General features: G+C 30.1%; 1 protein-coding gene across 1 annotated transcript in view; it reads left to right on the top strand.

Moving 5' to 3' along the window:
• Positions 1 to 5,624: 5,624 nt before the first annotated feature.
• The window catches only part of grm5b (glutamate receptor, metabotropic 5b), a 179,813-nt gene continuing 168,753 nt past the window's right edge, over positions 5,625 to 16,684 (top strand). The window contains exon 1 of the mRNA XM_061919272.1: positions 5,625 to 5,716. The gene's annotated coding sequence lies outside the window, so the exon portion shown is untranslated. The remainder of the gene's footprint in view (positions 5,717 to 16,684) is intronic.

Raw genomic sequence — 16,684 nt, 5'->3', positions numbered from 1 at the left:
TTTCAGTGTGTGGCCCTCGGTGGAAAAAGTTAGGGCACCCCTGGTCTCGCCGTCACCTGCAGAAACACCTGAGAATGACATCACTCAGGTAGAAGACACAATAAAATGAATCAAACAAAAAATTGTACTTATTAATAATATCATTCGTATTTTTTTGCGGTTCTGAAAAAACACGTTTGTTTTCTTCTTTGGTGACTTTTCCCTCCATTTTGTCCTGCTTGGAAGATGACAGCTGAGTGACAAGCCTGTAGAGCAGCTGCGTGTCCATGGCAACCGCTCTTATTTTGAAAGGCCTTCGTGTAATTGATTTGCCGCCTGTGACACTGACTCTCCCGCTGCAAGGATATTTATACTCCCCAGGAATACTCACTATATGAAGTACAGCGTGTAGTAGTACTTCACTCCTGTGTACTCGCCACAAATACTGCAAATAAACTCCTTTTATTTTGACTTCACCTCATCTTACTTCCAATACACTAAGTAGTAGTACTTCAGTGCGGCCTCATTTTATGAGATTAATTGGTTCTGTGACGGAGCTCTTAACTCAAAACACTTGTATCTCGAGTCAACGTCGCCCAATGAAATTAATTGAAATAATTTTCTTTGTTAAAACGGCACAATTTTAACACGGAATGAGCTTCTAAAAAAAAAAAAGAAAAGTTTTAAAAATGTTTCCAGTTTTAGTAAAATCAATACATTCTGTGTATTTACATTGTCATGATGGGTTATTGCGTATGTAATTTTGAGGGCAAAAATCAATGTATTCCACGTGTGATTTATTTGTTTTTTTTTTCTTATTAATTTGCATAAGAATTAAAAAAACACATTTTTAACATTTTTAATATGGGTTATTGTGTGTAGAATTTTGAGGGCAAAAATCGATGTATTCCACGTGTGATTTCCTAGTTTTTTATTTCTAATAAATTTGCAAAAAAAGAATAAAAAAAAAAAAAAAGTACATTGTCATTATGGGTTATTGTGTGTATAATTTTGAGGGCAAAAATCAATGTATTCCACGTGTGATTTCCTAGTTTTTTATTTCTAATAAATTTGCAAAAAATGAATTAAAAAAAAAAAGTACAATGTCATTATGGGTTATTGTGTGTATAATTTTGAGGGCAAAAATCAATGTATTCCACGTGTGATTTCCTAGTTTTTTATTTCTAATAAATTTGCAAAAAATGAATAAAAAAAAAAAGTACAATGTCATTATGGGTTATTGTGTGTATAATTTTGAGGGCAAAAATCAATGTATTCCACGTGTGATTTCCTAGTTTTTTATTTCTAATAAATTTGCAAAAAAAGAATTAAAAAAAAAAGTACAATGTCATTATGGGTTATTGTGTGTATAATTTTGAGGGCAAAAATCGGTGTATTCCACGTGTGATTTCCTAGTTTTTTATTTCAAATAAATTAGCAAAAAAAGAATAAAAAAAAAAAAAGTACATTGTCATTATGGGTTATTGTGTGTATAATTTTGAGGGCAAAAATCAATGTATTCCACGTGTGATTTCCTAGTTTTTTAATTTCTAATAAATTTTCAAAAAAAAGAATTAAAAAAAAAAAGTACATTGTCATTATGGGTTATTGTGTGTATAATTTTGAGGGCAAAAATCAATGTATTCCACGTGTGATTTCCTAGTTTTTTATTTCTAATAAATTTGCAAAAAATGAATTAAAAAAAAAAAGTACAATGTCATTATGGGTTATTGTGTGTATAATTTTGAGGGCAAAAATCAATGTATTCCACGTGTGATTTCCTAGTTTTTTATTTCTAATAAATTTGCAAAAAATGAATAAAAAAAAAAAGTACAATGTCATTATGGGTTATTGTGTGTATAATTTTGAGGGCAAAAATCAATGTATTCCACGTGTGATTTCCTAGTTTTTTATTTCTAATAAATTTGCAAAAAAAGAATTAAAAAAAAAAGTACAATGTCATTATGGGTTATTGTGTGTATAATTTTGAGGGCAAAAATCGGTGTATTCCACGTGTGATTTCCTAGTTTTTTATTTCAAATAAATTAGCAAAAAAAGAATAAAAAAAAAAAAAGTACATTGTCATTATGGGTTATTGTGTGTATAATTTTGAGGGCAAAAATCAATGTATTCCACGTGTGATTTCCTAGTTTTTTAATTTCTAATAAATTTTCAAAAAAAAGAATTAAAAAAAAAAAGTACATTGTCATTATGGGTTATTGTGTGTATAATTTTGAGGGCAAACAATGTATTCCACGTGTGATTTATTTGGTTTTTTTTTTCTAATTAATTTGCATAAGAATAAAAAAAACACATTTTTTTAATTTTTAATATGGGTTATTGTGTGTAGAATTTTGAGGGCAAACGCCAATGTATTCCACATGTGATATCTTAGTTTTTTATTTCTAATACATTTGCAAAAAAAGGATAAAAATAAAAAAAGTACATTGTCATTATGGGTTATTGTGTGTATAATTTTGAGGGCAAAAATCAATGTATTCCACGTGTGATTTATTTGTTTTTTTTTTCTTATTAATTTGCATAAGAATTAAAAAAACACATTTTTAACATTTTTAATATGGGTTATTGTGTGTAGAATTTTGAGGGCAAAAATCGATGTATTCCACGTGTGATTTCCTAGTTTTTTATTTCTAATAAATTTGCAAAAAAAGAATTAAAAAAAAAAAAAAGTACATTGTCATTATGGGTTATTGTGTGTAGAATTTTGAGGGCAAAAATCGATGTATTCCACGTGTGATTTCCTAGTTTTTTATTTCTAATAAATTTGCAAAAAATGAATTAAAAAAAAAAAGTACAATGTCATTATGGGTTATTGTGTGTATAATTTTGAGGGCAAAAATCAATGTATTCCACGTGTGATTTCCTAGTTTTTTATTTCTAATAAATTTGCAAAAAAAGAATTAAAAAAAAAAGTACAATGTCATTATGGGTTATTGTGTGTATAATTTTGAGGGCAAAAATCGGTGTATTCCACGTGTGATTTCCTAGTTTTTTATTTCAAATAAATTAGCAAAAAAAGAATAAAAAAAAAAAAAGTACATTGTCATTATGGGTTATTGTGTGTATAATTTTGAGGGCAAAAATCAATGTATTCCACGTGTGATTTCCTAGTTTTTTAATTTCTAATAAATTTTCAAAAAAAAGAATTAAAAAAAAAAAGTACATTGTCATTATGGGTTATTGTGTGTATAATTTTGAGGGCAAACAATGTATTCCACGTGTGATTTATTTGGTTTTTTTTTTCTAATTAATTTGCATAAGAATAAAAAAAACACATTTTTTTAATTTTTAATATGGGTTATTGTGTGTAGAATTTTGAGGGCAAACGCCAATGTATTCCACATGTGATATCTTAGTTTTTTATTTCTAATACATTTTGCAAAAAATGTGTTTAAAAACTACTTTACATTGTCGTTTTGGGTTATTGTGTGTATAATTTTGAGGGCAAAAATCGATGTATTCCACGCGTGATTTCCTAGTTGTTTTTATTTCTAATAAATTTGCAGAAAAAGAATAAAAATAAAAAAAGTACATTGTCATTATGGGTTATTGTGTGTATAATTTTGAGGGCAAAAATCGATGTATTCCACGTGTGATTTCCTGGTTTTATATTTCTAATAAATTTGCAAAAAATGAATTAAAAAAAAAAAGTACATTGTCATTATGGGTTATTGTGTGTATAATTTTGAGGGCAAAAATCAATGTATTCCACGTTTGATTTATTTGTTTTTTTTCTAATTAATTTGCATAAGAATTAAAAAACACATTTTTAAAATTTTTAATGTGGGTTATTGTGTATAGAATTTTGAGGGCAAACGCCAATGTATTCCACATGTGATATCTTAGTTTTTTATTTCTAATGAAATCCATGTATTCCACATGTTATTTCTTAGTTTTTTACATTTTTAATACATTTGCAAAAAATTCTAAAAACAACTTTTCTACATTGTTATTATGGGTTATTGTGTGTAGAATTTTGAGGGGGGAAATCCATGTATCTCACATGTTATTTCTTAGTTTTTTACATTTTTAATACACTTGCAAAAACTTCTAAAAACTAATTTTCTACATTATTATTGTGTGTAGAATTTTGAGGGGGGAAATCCATGTATTTCACATGTTATTTCTTAGTTTTTTACATTTTTAATACACTTGCAAAAACTTCTAAAAACTACTTTTCTACATTATTATTGTGTGTAGAATTTTTAAGGGGGGAAATCCATGTATTTCACATGTTATTTCTTAGTTTTTTTACATTTTTAACACATCTGCAAACAATTCTAAAAACAACTTTTCTACATTATTATTATGGGTTATTGTGTGTAGAATTTAAAGGGGGGGGGGGGATCCATGTATTCCACATGTTATTTCTTAGTTTTTTACATTTTTAATACACTTGCAAAAACTTCTAAAAACTACTTTTCTATATTATTATTGTGTGTAGAATTTTTAAGGGGGGAAATCCATGTATCCCACGTGTTATTTCTTTGTTTTTTACATTTTTAATACATTTGCAAACAATTCCAAATAACAACTTTTCTATGTTGTTATTATGGGTTATTGTGTGTAGAATTTTGAGGGGGGAAATTCATGTATCTCACATGTTATTTCTTAGTTTTTTACATTTTTAATACATTTGCAAAAACTTCTAAAAATTACTTTTCTACATTATTATTATGGGTTATTGTTGTAGAATTTTGAGGGGGGAAATCCATGTATCTCACATGTTATTTCTTAGTTTTTTTTACATTTTTAACACATCTGCAAACAATTCTAAAAACAACTTTTCTACATTATTATTATGAGTTATTGTGTGTAGAATTTTGAGGGGGGAAATCCATGTATTTCACATGTTATTTCTTAGTTTTTTACATTTTTAACACATCTGCAAACAATTATAAAAACTACTTTTCTATGTTGTTATTATGGGTTATTGTGTGTAGAATTTTGAGGGGGGAAATCCATGTATTCCACATGTTATTTCTTAGTTTTTTACATTTTTAATACATTTGCAAACAATTCTAAAAACTACTTTTCTAGGTTGTTATTATGGGTTATTGTGTGTAGAATTTTAAGGGGGGACAATCAATGTATTCCACTTTGGAATGCGGCTGTAACATAAGAGAATGTGCAAAAAGTGAAGACCTTTATTACACGGCGTATGAAGAACATGTCCTTGTGTTTACGTCGTTCGCCTTCTTATGTTTTCCATGTGCGGAGGAGAGAAAGGGAGAGGTCAGAATTAGTATGACTATCACTTCCTGCAGCCTGCTGCTGTGTTTGTGTCCATGTGGATGTCTGTCTCTGCTCTTTTAATGGTTCACTAATCTCAAATGCATTTGGCCGGCAAATTAATCCAAGCCTTGTCATGGCCAAGCTGTAAAATCCCCTCTCTATCCCATTTTGCCCCCCCTCCCCGCCTCTCTCTCTCTCTCTCTCTCAGTATCCATCCCCAGATGGTATCATGGAGGTAGGTGTGAGGGCTGCAGGCGGTGGGAGAGATGGAGAGAGGTTGGGTGGCCTCTGTGACGCCGATGGAGTCTCCTCATTGGAGCAGGGTGGGAAGAGAGAAAGGGCGAGCGAGAGGCGGAGGAGAGGGGGGGGGGGGGTTCATTTGTTGCCATAGCGAAAAAGTAGATCAAGCACACAGCAAAGAAGGATGCCGTGATGGACGCATGAAGGATGTTCTTGTTCTGCAAGTCCACACACAGCAAAGGTATGAAGATTTATTACAGAAGAATTTGATATTTGTCATACAGGAATTATTGCTTCAATATTTACTGTAGAGGAATTTTTGCTTGAATCTTTATCATGTGATAATTGATGAATACTTATTATATAGGAATTTAATATTTATTATAGTGGAATTTTTGGTTGATTGTTTATCATAGAATTACTGGTTAAATATTTATTATAAGGCTATTATTGCTTGAATATTTATCATATAATTTTTGGTTTAATATTTATAATAGAGGAATTATTGGTTGAATATTTATCATAAAATTGTTGGTTAAATAGTTATTATGAAGCAATTACTGGTTGAATATTTATCATATAATTTTTGGTTGAATATTTACAATAGAGGAATTATTGGTTGAATATTTATCATAAAATAATTGGTTAAATATTCATCATAGAATTTTTGGTTGAATATGTTTCATCTAATTATTGGTTGAATATTAGTTATAGAGGAATTATTGGTTGAATATTTATCATAGAATCATTGAATGAATATTTATTACAGAGGAATTATTGGTTGATTATTCATTATAAAGCAATTATTGGTTGAATATTTATCATATAATTTTGGGTTGAATATTTATCATAGAATTATTGGTTAAATATTCATCATAGAAATATTGGTTAAATATTTTTCATATAATTATTGGTTGAATATTAATTATAGATGAATTATTGGTTGAATATTTATCATATAATTTTCGGTTGAATATCATAGAATTATTGGTTGAATATTCATCATATAAATATTGGTTGAATATTTTGCATATAATTATTGGTGGAATATTAATTATAGAGGAATTATTGGTTGAATATTTATCATAGAATCATTGGTTGCTTATTTATTATGCAGTAATTATTAGTTGAATATTTATCAGAGAGGAATTATTGGTTGATTATTGGATCTGAACCGAGGATATCGTTGTGGCTTGTGCAGCCCTTTGAGACACTTGTGATTTAGGGCTATATAAATAAACATTGATTGATTGAATATTTATTATTGAGGAAATATTGGTTGATTATTTATTAGAGAGGAATTATTGGTTAAATATTCATCATAGAGGTATTATTGGTTGAATATTTATTATATAATTTTTGGTTTAATATTTATAATAGAGGAATTATTGGTTGAATATTTATCATAAAGTTATTGGTTAAATATTCATCATATAATTATTGGTTAAATATTTTTCATATAATTATTGGTTGAATATTAATTATAGAGGAATTATTGGTTGATTATTTATCATAGAATTATTGGTTAAATATTCATCATAGAATTATTGGTAAAATATGTTTCATATAATTATTGGTGGAATATTAATTATAGAGGAATTATTGGTTGAATATTTATCATAGAATTATTGATTAAATATCTATTATAAAGCAATTATTGGTTGAATATGTGTCATATAATTTTTGGTTAAATATTCATCACAGATTAATTAATGGTTGAATATTTATCATATAATTATTGGTTAACTATTCATCATAGAATTATTGGTTGTATATTTTTCATATAATTATTGGTGGAATATTAATTATAGAGGAATTATTGGTTGATTATTGGATCTGAAACGAGGATGTCCATGTGGCTTGTGCAGCCCTTTGAGACACTTGTGATTTAGGGCTATATAAATAAACATTGATTGATTGATTGATTGAATATTTATTATTGAGGAAATATTGGTTGATTATCTATTATAGAGGAATTATTGGTTAAATATTCATCATAGAGGAATTATTAGTTGAATATTTATTATATAATTTTTGGTTGAATATTTATAATAGAGGAATTATTGGTTGAATATTTATCATAAAGTTATTGGTTAAATATTCATCATATAATTATTGGTTGAATATTTTTCAAATAATTATTGGTTGAATATTAATTATAGAGGAACTATGGGTTCAATATTTATCATAGAATCATTGGTTGAATATTTATTATAGAGGAATTATTGGTTGATTATTTATCATAGAATTATTGGTTAAATATTCATCATATAATTATTGGTAAAATATGTTTCATATAATTATTGGTGGACTATTAATTATAGAGGAATTATTGGTTGAATATTTATCATAGAATTATTGATTAAATATCTATTACAAAGCAATTATTGGTTGAATATGTGTCATATAATTTTTGGTTGAATATTCATCACAGATTAATTAATGGTTGAATATTTATCATATAATTATTGGTTAAATATTCATCATAGAATTATTGTTTGTATATTTTTCATATAATTATTGGTTGAAAATCAGTCATAGAGGAATTATTGGTTGATTATTGGATCTGAACCGAGGATATCATTGTGGCTTGTGCAGCCCTTTGAGACACTTGTGATTTAGGGCTATATAAATAAACATTGATTGATTGATTGAATATTTATTGTTGAGGAAATATTGGTTGATTATTTATTATAGAGGAATTGTTGGTTAAATATTCATCATAGAGGTATTATTGGTTGATATTTAATATACAGGAATTATTGGTTGAACATTTATTATATAATTTTGGTTGAATATTTATAATAGAATTACTGGTTAAATATTCATCATAGAATTATTGGTTGAATAATAATTGTAGAGTAATTATTGGTTGATTATTGGATCTGAAACGAGGATGTCCATGTGGCTTGTGCAGCCCTTTGAGACACTTGTTATTTAAGCTATATAAATAAACATTGATTGATTAATTGATTGAGTGATTGATTGATTGAATATTTATTACTGAGGAAATATTGGTTGTGTATTTATTAGAGAGGAATTATTGGTTAAATATTCATCATAGAGGAAGTATTGGTTGAATATTTATGATAGAGGAATTATTGGTTGAATATTCAATATACAGGAATTATTTAAAGGAATTATTGGTTGAAAATGTATTATAGTGGAATTATTGGTTGATTATTTGTTATAGAGGAATTATTTGTTGAATATATATTATAAATGAATTTTTTGTTGATCATTTATTATAAAGGACTTATTGGTTGAATATTTATCATAGATGAATTATTTGTTTATTATTTATTATAGAGGAATTATTTGTTGAATATATATTATAAATGAATTTTTTGTTGATCATTTATTATAAAGGACTTATTGGTTGAATATTTATCATAGATGAATTATTTGTTTATTATTTATTATAGGGGACTTATTGGTTGATTATTTATCATAGAAGAATTATTGGTTGATTTTTTTTATCATCGAAAAATTATTGGTTGAATATTTATCATCTAATTATTGGTTGAATATTTATCATGGATGAATTTAATATTTATCATACAGGAATTATTGGTTGAATATTTATTACATTATTGGTTGAATATTTATCATAGAGGTTGTTGAATATTTCATGTGTGTATGTTTGTGTTGATGTTAAAAGAATGTCCCCATCATGCACGGCTGCCAAACTAAAACAAAAGAAAGTTGCAGACGCATCAAGTCTGGATAGTAACAGTGTTTTTAATCCCTAAAGGTTATGATGTAGAGGGGGGGTGTCTCCCAGCAGGTTAACCATGCTTTACACCTGAAACACTTGACTGATCTCTTCTGTTCTGCTAAGTCATAACATGCACAAAATAGTTGCGTAATAAAGACAAATCAGTTTGTTGGATAGAATACAAATATTTATAAGTCCAATTATCGCCTTTAAATTGTAGAGGTGCATACAAATATCTGATGACATCAGAATTGCAATTCTTAATCATGAAGATTGTAAATAGATTGATAATTTTCAAAACTTCAATAAAAAAAAATTGCACTTTTTAAAAAAGTATAATTTTTTTATTTCCCGTTTCAACACAATTCTTGATTCAAACCGATTCTTGCAATGTATTAATTGGTATAATAATTAGGAATTAATGTTTTTCAAAAACATTGTTAGAAAACCCTAACCATAACCCCAACACTAATTCTAACCCTCACCCTCTAACCCTTACCCTCACCCTCGTATCCTGACCCTAAATCTCCTTCTGGTTGCATGACTTATTAAAAAGAAGATTCTTTAAAACATTTTTTTACCAATTCTTTAAAATGTTTAAACATTTATTTTTTTAATCCATTTTTTGAATGAGTCTTTAAATATAAAAAAATATGATTTAAATAATGTTTTAATCATTTTGTTAAATGATTTTTTGAAATAATGTTTAAATGATTATTTAAGTCTTTTTTAAATGATTCTTTAAAATATTTTTTAATGATTATTCAAATCATTTTTAAAATATTCTTTAAATCATTTAAAATCATTCTTTAAATCATAAAAAATTCTTAAATCAGTTTTTGAAAAAATTATATACATACATATACTTTAAATCATTTTTTAAAAGATTTTTAAATATTAAAAAACATTTTTTTTTCAAATAATTAAAAACAATGATTCTTTAAATCATTCAAAAAAAAATGATTCCTTAAATTATTAAAAATTAATCTTTTAATAATTTATTGAAAATGTTTTTCTTTAAATGTTTTTTAAATGATTACTTAAATCATTTTAAAAAATTATACTGTAAATAATTTTTGGGGAAAATATTTCCTTAAATATTAATTTTTTCAAATGATTCTTTAAATTAAAAAACATTTCTTAAATCATTGAAACATATTTATGTTTAACACATTAAAAAATAAGATATTCTTTAAAATCGTTTTAAAAAAATGATTTTAAAAAATTATTTAAATAATAAAAAAAAATATATTTAAATCATTTAAAAAAAAAAGATTTTGCATCATTTTTTTAAAGATTATTTAAATCTTTTTTTTTTTTAAGTCATGCAACCGGAAAGAGCTTTTTTGACCTGTAACCTGTTTTGAAAAAGTTTCATGATAATTATACACTCGGTTTGAATCGTGAATCGTGTTGAATCAAGAATCGATTCTGAATCAAATCGTCACCCCAAGAATCATGATAGCATCTAATCGTAAATTACCCGAAGATTCACATGGCTAATCAACTGTATTTAAGTCACTGTAAGATTGTGATTTTTTAACTTAAAATAGTGGTGTCCAAAGTGCGGCCCCGGGGACATTTGTGGCCCTCACATAATCATCTAAATTAACTTCATCTTTTAAGTCTGCCGTTATTGTTCTCAACCAGCCAGTCTTTATATTTGCTTCCAGTGTTCTGATCCAATTCCATACTTTAACATTGCAGAACAAATACATTTCAATACAAAAATAAAAATTAGCTGAAAAAAACCTCATAACATGATTAGTGGTTTTAAAACTAACGATGTTATTCCAGTCTCCTACAGCGTCCATTGTAAGTCATTATGCAAATGAGGTGATGACGTCACCAAATGACTTCTCGCCAGGTTTCGGCTCTGGTATCAGTGATTTTGATAGTTTAGTATAGTTCCGCTGACACAAAGTTTTCTTATATAATGTTTTTACATTTTTTTTTACTAATTAAATTTTCCTGTATTAATTTTGTACTATATTTTCAGCTTTTTCTTCATAAAAATAAGTATTTTTACCTTTTTAGTTCTCTTAAATTCGTATCAATCGTTTAATATTCCAGTATGGATCACAAGTTATGAGGACAAAGCCACGTCCTCTCGGGCGACCGGAAGTCAATTCCGTGTTAGCTTAGCTCGTCTTTACAGTGATTGTGCTAAAGTGACAGTCTGAAAAATAAGTCTTTTTTTAAACTTGATTCCGTGTACATTTTGTCAGCTTTTTTCCTCAGTATATTAAGTCGTTTGAATTTTTTCTCTTACATTTTATCTATTGTTTAATATCAATGATTTTGAGGACAAAGCCACGCCCACCGGAAGTCGATTCTGTGTTTGCTGAGCTTGTCTTTACAGTAACTGTTCTAAAGTGACAGTCTGAAAATACTGTACATCTTTTTATGAGACTTCAGAGATGTTTACTGTATATAAATGACAACTTTTAATAATGTGAAATCCAAGAGAAGGCGTAGTTTTCTGCAAATGATGAAAACCTCCCAAACCCTGAACTAAAGAATTAAAAAAGTGTCGATATTTTGATTTAAAAATCGATTGACAGCAATTATCTGGTATCGGCGATATCGATAGTTCAGTATCCACCCACTGAAACTAAATTTTCAAATAAATGGTTGGATGGATGGATGTTTGTCGCATTTTTTAATTTTTTTTACAAATTAAAATAAATCCACAATGTTCCTGCATAATATTTGTATTCATTTTGTATTACATTTTTAGCTTTTTTTATCATTACCTTTTTTTATCTCTTCCATTTTATTTATTGTTTAATATTCTATCGATCACAAGTTGTGACAACAAGGCCACGCCCCCTCGAGCGGACGGAAATTGATTCCGTGTTAGCTTAGCGCAGGGGTCAGCAACCTTTTTGAAAGCAAGAGGGCTCCCAGTTTGATACACACTTAAATAAATTGCCAGAAATAGCCAATTTGCTCAATTTACCTTTAATAAATAAATCTATATATATATTAAAAAAATAGGTATTTCTGTCTGTCATTCCGTCGTACATTTTTTTTCCTTTTACGGAAAGTTTTTCGTCGAGAATAAATGATGAAAAAAACTCTTAATTGATCGGATTAAAAGAGGAGAAAACAGGAAAAAAATTAAAATAAAATTTTGAAACATAGTTTATCTTCAATTTCGAACCTTTAAAATTCGAAATTCAACCAAAAAAAGAAGAGAAAAACTAGCTAATTCGAATCTTTTTTGGAAAAATTTTTAAAAATAATTTATGGAACATCATTAGTAATTTTTCCTGATTAAGATTAATTTTAGAATTTTGATGACATGTTTAAATACGTTAAAATCCAATCTGCACTTTGTTAGAATATATAACAAATTGGACCAAGCTATATTTCTAACAAAGACAAATCATTATTTTTTTCTAGATTTTCCGGAACAAAAATTTTAAAAGAAATTCAAAAGACTTTGAAATAAGATTTAAATTTGATTCTACAGATTTTCTAGATTTGCCAGAATAATTTTTTGGAATTTTAATAATAAGTTTGAAGAAACATTTCACAAATATTCTTCGTCGAAAAAACAGAAGCTAAAATGAAGAATTAAATTAAAATGTATTTATTATTCTTTACAATAAAAAAAAAAATATTTGAACATTGATTTAAATTGTCAGGAAAGAAGAGGAAGGAATTTAAAAGGTAAAAAGGTATATGTGTTTAAAAATCCTAAAATAATTTTTAAAGTTGTATTTTTTCTCCAAAATTGTCTTTCTGAAAGTTATAAGAAGCAAAGTAAAAAAATATATGAATTTATTCAAACAAGTGAAGACCAAGTGTTTAAAATATTTTCTTGGATTTTCAAATTCTATTTGAGTTTTGTCTCTCTTAGAATTAAAAATGTGGATCAAAGCGAGACCAGCTTGCTAGTAAATAAATACCATTTAAAAAATAGAGGCAGCTCACTGGTAAGTGCTGCTATTTGAGCTATTTTTAGAACAGGCCAGCGGGCGACTCATCTGGTCCTTACGGGCGACCTGGTGCCCGCGGGCACTGCCTTGGTGACCCCTGCTTTAGATTCTACCTACAACTTCTAGTAATATTAAAAAGCAAATTGCGAAATCGTCTTAAACTGCACTACAAAAAGTCAGTGTTCAAAAACAAGAAAAAAATTACAAAAATGAAGGTTATTCTACTTGAACTAAGGAAAATTATCTGCCAATAGAACAAGAAAATTTGGCGTGTCAAGACTTTCCAAAACAAGTAAAATTAAAGCTGCACGCAGCGTTGGTCGGGTCCGCCTTTGGCCGCTGCCAAGCCCTGGTCTAAGTCAGACCTACATAGAGGTCTTTGTTTCATGTCTCTACGACATTCCTAACAGAAGTTACAAGCAGTTTTATCTGGGTTTTGTCCTAGGGGGCGCTAGAGCGCAATTTCGACTTTTGGGGTTTGGTTTTTTATTCGATGGCAATTTTCGCCAGTCCTGATGTGTGTGTAAAATTTGGTGAGTTTTGAAGCATGTTAAGGGGGTCAAATTACAGATCGGCGTTTCTGGATGTTGTTGATAAATGGCTTTCGCTTTGCATAGTAGAGCTTTAACTTGCACTTTGAAGCATTTTAAGGGGGTCAAATTACAGCTCAAAGAGGCAAAAATGAAATTTTTTAGGAAAATTTGCGCAGGGGTTCTTTGAAGGTGCGTAAAATCAAAACCGGAGCAGTAATCAAAACTTTGTTGGACAGTTTTAATCAAAAGGGTTCAATCTCTCTTCTGTGCGAGTTTGAAGCCGAAACAACAAATGCACTCAGAGGAGATAATGTTTGAAGAAAGGTGACCGGTTTTTACACAACTTTTGTTTTGAAGGGGGGATTGCAAACTTCCTGTTGATTTTTGTTGGGGGTTGTCAATCTATGAAATGTAGGTCTAAGCGAGACCTACATAGAGGTTTTTGTTTCATGTCTCTCCGACATTCTTACCGGAAGTTACAAGCAGTTTTGTCTGCGTTTTCTTCCTAGGAGCAGTTTTTTCAGTGTTTTATTCAAAAATAGCGCTAGAGCGCAATTTTGAGTTTTGGGGTTTGGTTTTTTCATTAGATCGCAATATTCGCCAGTCCTGATGTGTGCGCCAAGTTTGGTGACTTTTGAAACATTTTAAAGGGGTCAAATTACAGCGCAAAGAGGCAAAAATTGCATTTTTTGCGAAAATTTTCTTTTGAAGGGGTTTTTGCCAACTTCCTGTAGATTTTTGCTGAAAGAAGTGAGTGTATGAAAATTGGGTCTAAGTCAGACCTACATAGGAGTTTTTGTTTCATGTCGCTATGACATTCCTAACAGAAGTTACATGCAGTTTTGTCTGTGTTTTCTTCCTAGGGGGCGCTAGAGCGCAATTTTCATTTTGGGGGATTGGTTGCTTAATATGTTGGGAAGGTTTGCTGTACCGACGTGTGTGTCAAATTTGGTGGGTTTTGAAGCATGTTAAGGGGGTCAAATTACAGCGCCTAGGTGCGGAATAATAATAAAACACAGCAGTTTCAATAGGGTCCTTGGTCCATGGCAAAGGACTCCTGTGGAGTCCTTTGCCATGGACCAAGGACCCTAATGAGGTAAATGCCATAGTGCCATTATCTTGACATAAGGATACGTGCTCTGCATCATGATTCTTCTTGCATGTTTCAAGTAAGAAATGATTACTTTAAAAAAGTAGTTTTATACTTTTAAATGTTGATGACACAGCTTTGCAACATTTGATATTCTACTTTCAAGCATAATTTACTCAATATAAGTCAGAAAATCTCAGCAACAAACTGTAATATCTTTCTGAGATCATTTAGGACCAAAACCCTTAAAACTAGTAAAACAGTAACAAAAAATCTGCTTAGTGAGAATAATTATCTTATCAGACAGAAAATAAGCAAATACCAGCCTTATTTGAGATATTTAAAGGCCTACTGAAATGAGATGTTCTTACTTAAACGGGGATAGCAGCTCCATTCTATTCGTCATACTTGATCATTTCCCGATATTTTTGCTGAAATTATTTAGTAGAGAACATTCAAGATAAAGTTTGCAACTTTCGGTGCTAACAGAAAAGCCCTGCCTCTACTGCAAGTCGCGGACGATGACGTCACATGTTTGATGGCTCCTCACATCCTCACATTGTTTATAATGGGAGCCTCCAACAAAAACAGCTATTCGGACCGAGAAAACGACAATTTCCCCATTAATTTGAGCGAGGATGAAAGATTCGTGTTTGAGGATATTGATAGTGACGAAGTAGAACAAAACAAAAAAAAAACGCAATTGCATTGGGACGGATTCAGATGTTTTTAGACACATTTACTAGGATAATTCTGGGAAATCCCTTATCTTTCTATTGTGTTGCTAGTGTTTTAGTGAGTTTAATAGTACCTGATAGTCGGAGGGGTGTGTCCACGGGTGTGTTAACGCGCAGTGTCTCAGGGAAGTCGACGGCAGCTTCATGGACGACACAAGCTCAGCTGATATCCGGTAAGAGGCGACTTTTTAACCACAAGTTTCTCACCGAAACCTGTTGGTTGACATGTAGTCGGGATCCATGTCTGCTGTGATCCATAGTAAAGTTTCACCTCCGGGAATTTTAAACAAGGAATCACCGTGTGTTTGTGTGGCTAAAGGCTAAACTTCCCAACTCCATCTTTCTACTTTGACTTCTCCAATATTAACTGAACAAATTGCAAAAGATTCAGCAACACAGATGTCCAAAAAACTGTGTAATTATGCCGTTAAAGCAGACCACTTTTAGATGTATGTGTGTGCAGCGCTCAAATTTCCTAACAGCCCATGACGTCACGCGCGCACGTCATCATTACGCGACGCTTTCAAGAATAAATTTAAAATTGCACTTTAGTCAACTAAAAAGGCCGTATTGGCACGTGTTGCAATGTTAATATTTCATCGTTGATATATAAACTATCAGATTGCGGGTAAAAGTGGCTTTCAGCAGGCCTTTAATCATACTTAGATTTTAGTTTTTGCAGTGTGTTAGCTTAGCTTCGCTCACCTGTCGCCCGGAAGTGACTATCTTGAAACGGAAGTGACTGTAATGAGTCCCGAAAGTGTCAAATAAGTCCACAGAACCGGAAATGACTCCATCACAGCAGGTGTGGGAGAGAGACAGGCGTGCAGGTGTAGGTGAAGGTGAAGGTGGAGGCTCAGGTGTGTGCAGAAATGCTCAGGTGTGCGTGACCGGAAAGCGCAGATGCACACTCAACAGTGCGCCATCGCCGGCATCGAACCCGCTCACACTACCGATGCGAGGCGGACGGAGAAGAAGGTAAGACTCAAAGATCTTCTAGTCTATGACGTCACGCCGTGCAAGCGTGTTAAAAACACGCAGCCTCCGCGACACAGAAAAGCAGTAAAAAAAAAGGGAGATCATGTCTTTTTTTTTTTTTTTTAACGGGACGTCAATGTTTGCAGCCGTGCGTGTTTCCCGCTCACACTGTCCGTTGTTGTTGTTGTTGTTGTGCGTGGAAAGAA

Source organism: Nerophis ophidion, linkage group LG13 (assembly GCF_033978795.1).
Source record: "Nerophis ophidion isolate RoL-2023_Sa linkage group LG13, RoL_Noph_v1.0, whole genome shotgun sequence".
Lineage (NCBI taxonomy): Eukaryota > Metazoa > Chordata > Actinopteri > Syngnathiformes > Syngnathidae > Nerophis > Nerophis ophidion.
The sequence above is the reverse complement of the archived record's forward strand: the minus strand, read 5'-3'. Positions and strand labels throughout refer to the sequence as shown.